General features: G+C 47.2%; 1 pseudogene; it reads right to left on the reverse strand.

Annotated features, from left to right (window-relative positions):
* Nucleotides 1-2642: 2642 nt before the first annotated feature.
* On the reverse strand, nt 2643-3913 carry LOC120848133 (annotated as a pseudogene).
* Between the last annotated feature and the right edge of the window lie 269 nt (nt 3914-4182).

Genomic DNA, 4182 nt, shown 5'->3' on the forward strand with positions numbered 1-4182 from the left:
TTCTTTATTTCTATTAGGAGTGGATTGCAATCATCTCCCACTCTAACAAGTACTCGTAAAGCACTTAGTCAGTATAAACAATTGACTTGTGTAGCTTCTGTTTTAGGATGTTGTCTGTGGCCAGGAGTAAGTCATAAAGCTTTGCTGTAAGACTACAAGCATTGTCATTAATTTTCAGGACAAGCTGCACCCCAGGCCTAAAAAATTCTTGCCTCAATACTTCACCAGGAGTGTCCTGGTGAGACGAAACGTTCAATGACTTTTCCCTGACTGTCAAACTGCTGACCCCCGAGGTGGGTTGTGCGTTTTAAAATCACCAAGTATAAAAAAGGGTTCTGGCAATTGATCAACCAACTGTTCAAGATATGCTGTTGACAAAGGAAACGAAGGTGTGTAAAATGAGCAAACAGTAACCAGCCGATCAAGCTAAATACATACTGCGACAGCCTCTAGAAAAGTGGCTAGAGTTACTTCACAGACTGCAACATCACTCTTCACAACAATAGCCACTCCTGAGGAGCAAGAGAAGGTTAAATGATCCTTTCTAGAAAGCTGAAATGATTTAGAAAAAATTGGTATTCAATGGTTTTAAGTTTTTTGAAGGCAGAAAGCTAGTGGCTCATGTTCCTGCAGGAGAAAATTTACACCATCCAAATTGTGAAAAAGCCCTCTGCAATTCTATTGCATAAGGCCCCTGGCCATAAAAACGAAAAACAAGAGGACTGTGAATTCTGGGCCAGTGATCCTGGTTATTGCCTTTTTTGAATCACTTCTCTTCGGTGAGTTTTGAGGCCCCTCCTTCAAAAAAGCACCTTCTGCCTGCGAGGGGGTAACCTCCATCTCCTCTGCTAATGCCTCCGAGCATTTCATACGGCTCGTTGCATGTCCACCTTTCTTTAGTGGATTCTGCGACCCACCATGAGAAAAGGTACCTTCCGTCTGCAACGGAGTGGCCTTAATTTCCTCTGATGGTGCACCAGAACCAGAGCCGAGATGGAACACTCGGGGAGTTAGAGTTTCAACCTGGGACCTGGGGACTTCAGTGGTTGTGCAAGCTCTGAAAAGGACACTTGCCTTCCCACAGTTGCCGTAGGAGGCTCTGTGGGAACACACACCTTGAGAGTAAGGATCTCCTTGTTGAAGTGATCACAGGATCTAGAATACGCTGAATGAAGTCCTTTACAGTTTACACATCTAGGATCCTCGTGGCAGTCATCCGCAGTGTGGTCGCCATTCCCACATCTATCGCATGTCTCACGACCACGACAGGAACTTAAGCTGTGCCCAAACTGTTGACAACAGAAGCAACAGGTGGGGTTTGCCATGCAAGGTCGTTCCCTACAGTTCAATATTCTGCTTTAACGGAAGGAGGTAGGCTGTTCAACTCGAAAGTGAAAATAATATGTCTTGAGGGGATCTCCTTTCCATCTCTATGGATGGTGATGCATTTGGAAGCGATAACGGACTGGCTACGAATACCTTCAAGGATCTCTTCATCGGAGCTGTTCATGAAGTCGTGCTCTAAGATAACACCATGGACAGTGTTTCGTGTCCGGTGGGCAGAGACGGTTACTTTCGCCTCTCCGATATGGTTGAGGCAGAGCAAAGCCACTGTTTGGTTCTTTTCGAAAACCTCTACCAAGAAGTCACTAGTGAACATCTTTTTGGCATTAAACCTTTCCCCTAAGAAACCATTCAGAACTTTCGCAACAAGAAAAGGGGACATCTTCAAAAGGGGTTTTGACTTGTTTTTGGCATGAATTACAAAAACCTTGGTGACATAGTTATTCTTGTTCCATACCTCCAAAAGAGGAATATTTTCTTTGTTACAATTCCTTTTGGAGGGCCGATCAAGTCGTTTCAGTTTGGGACCCATAACAATAAGGAGGAGTTTCGGAAACTGTGGTGCACCGCCCACTACCGAGCCCAATAAGGGAATGGGTAACGCTTCATGACAAGAAAGGCTTGGCTGAAGACATTCTTTTAGTGCTGCCCAGTCTCTATAACCAAAAGTGGTTCTGGACAAGGGGTTTATCGCCACCCCAGGTTAGCCCTTGCCGCCTAAGAAGTTGAAAAAGGAAGGAAAAAAATGTAGGAGAAAAGACAGGAAAAAGCTAGAGGTGGAAGGAAAGGTGAAAGAAGGAAGAAGAGGGTAGAAGAGGCGACTGACTATCATCCTGGTCAGGCCAAGCCACAGGAATTGTGGACACTTGTCTACGAGCCAGGACACTTGTCTACGAGAAGCATGGGCCGAAGCGGAGTACTGCCTTGCCCGGGGGGCCCTGAAAGGTCCAAACATATCCCGGGCTCAGCTCAACCACCAGGATCCCCTTTTTCCCAGACATGGGTTAAGCGTGCACGCACAGCCAGGTGGTGGTGGGCAAACCCAGATGGCTCGGGGTTCGCGGTGGCACCACTCACCAAGCTCCCACTAAAGCAGGTGCCCCCTGCATGCGGGTATGGCGGCCCATGCGGCTAGGGTCCGTAGTAACGCTACTCACCAAGCACCTAAGGTGCAGGCATCCCTTACGGGGCTCGAGGTCAGTGGAGACGCCACTCTCCAAACACCTGCTTTCACAGGTGCTCCCTGCGGGGGCACGCGGACAACAGAAAAACACCCTATGAGGAATGGAAGCGGTTCACTAGATCACACGCAAAAAGCCGGTGGGATATTCTATCGATATGCGTGCACTTGCACTGTCATCCATCTCCAGCAACTGTTGGGGAGCATCTGTTCACCTTCCTGACATGCTTGCTACCAAATGCCGGGGAAGTTGCATACACTTTGGGGACCGCGGACACACTCTCGTGGTCCTATTGGGATCTTCAAAGGACACAATGTTTTGAACCTTTGCAGTGATGTTTCCAAGCATCATGGCTGTGCAATTGGTTCTCTCTGGCTTCTTATACTGTTCACTGTGGAAGACCAGTCCAGAGATCCGGACTCTGTCGTGCGCCGCAACAGTGCCAAGGGTTTGATTTCCGTTGTGACTGTGTATACCAGGCCCAAAAGTGGTTCATGCACTACGCGCGGCTTTCCCAGTAAGGCTACTGGCTCCTCATTAGTTGCAGTGCACTGCAAGAACTTTTGCACATGGTGACCAGCAGCTGTCTTGGATACATTTACCTAGTGCCCCATCATTACTCACGTCATCACTTGATGAGGCACACCATTTGCTGAGGTAACAAAGTTCTTTAGTCTACCTATACTCGCCTCAAAGCAAAAGCACGCCTGTGCCCACAAAGGCCCTTACTGCACTCCTTAAGAGGTGAAGCAGCTGGGTGCACATTCAACGGCATTTCTTCTTCCAAGTGCAAAACTTTAACGCCAACAACAAATCGGACCAGATAGCCTGTGCTCTCAGCTACATCGGAAGGTGTAATCTTGTCCTGGAGCAGCAGGAAGACACCCCTCACAAGCAAAGCGAAGTGGTCCAATAATCGCTCTGGCAAAATGCCCTTTAGACACACAAGGCTCCAGATACAGAAGCTGTGGCTCCCACTCAACAGCCTTCCAGTATTTCCTCAACTGAATGAACCGGTCTTGGCAGAAGAGGAAGGCATTGTGGTGGCTTGATCTTTAATGGCCACTCATGAATCTCTCTGAGGAGTTGTAGTGACCCAATGTAATAGCTTTCACCAACAATTGAAAGCCACAACTCCATCAGCTGCCGTGAAACACCAAGCAGCACACAGTGCATATAATCCGGTGTGAAGCGCTCCAGACTATATCGAACCCCGGCAAGTTGATGAGTGCCGAGGGTCCCTTCACACCGTGAATGTGTTGACCTGTCTGGAGTGCCTCTGCCATGTCACCTTCAGTGTCCTCCTTTGTCCTGTCAGGCACAGTAGCTTCTCCAGCGAGGTACTTGACGTACTTGACTGTCACTGTTTCATATTTAAAATGAAACATATTTATCTAAATGTTCGCACACTTAAACATCATTACACCGAACAGCCGAGCACAAAATTGTCCATGCATTGAAAAGTTTGTGCACCAGAGTCCACACTAAAATATTACACCAAACTGTCCTACACGAAAAAATTCAAGACCCACATGTGTAGCTTGCAGTCGACACATGACACAACAAAATAAAAATGGATTTTTTTTAAAGAGCTTAAGTTAAGTAAAGAGAAACAGATGAATGCAAATCTTCGTATTTCTAGAGCTTGTTGGTAAAG

This window comes from Ixodes scapularis, unplaced genomic scaffold (assembly GCF_016920785.2).
Source record: "Ixodes scapularis isolate PalLabHiFi unplaced genomic scaffold, ASM1692078v2 PGA_scaffold12__126_contigs__length_90152505, whole genome shotgun sequence".
Classification (NCBI taxonomy): Eukaryota; Metazoa; Arthropoda; class Arachnida; order Ixodida; family Ixodidae; genus Ixodes; species Ixodes scapularis.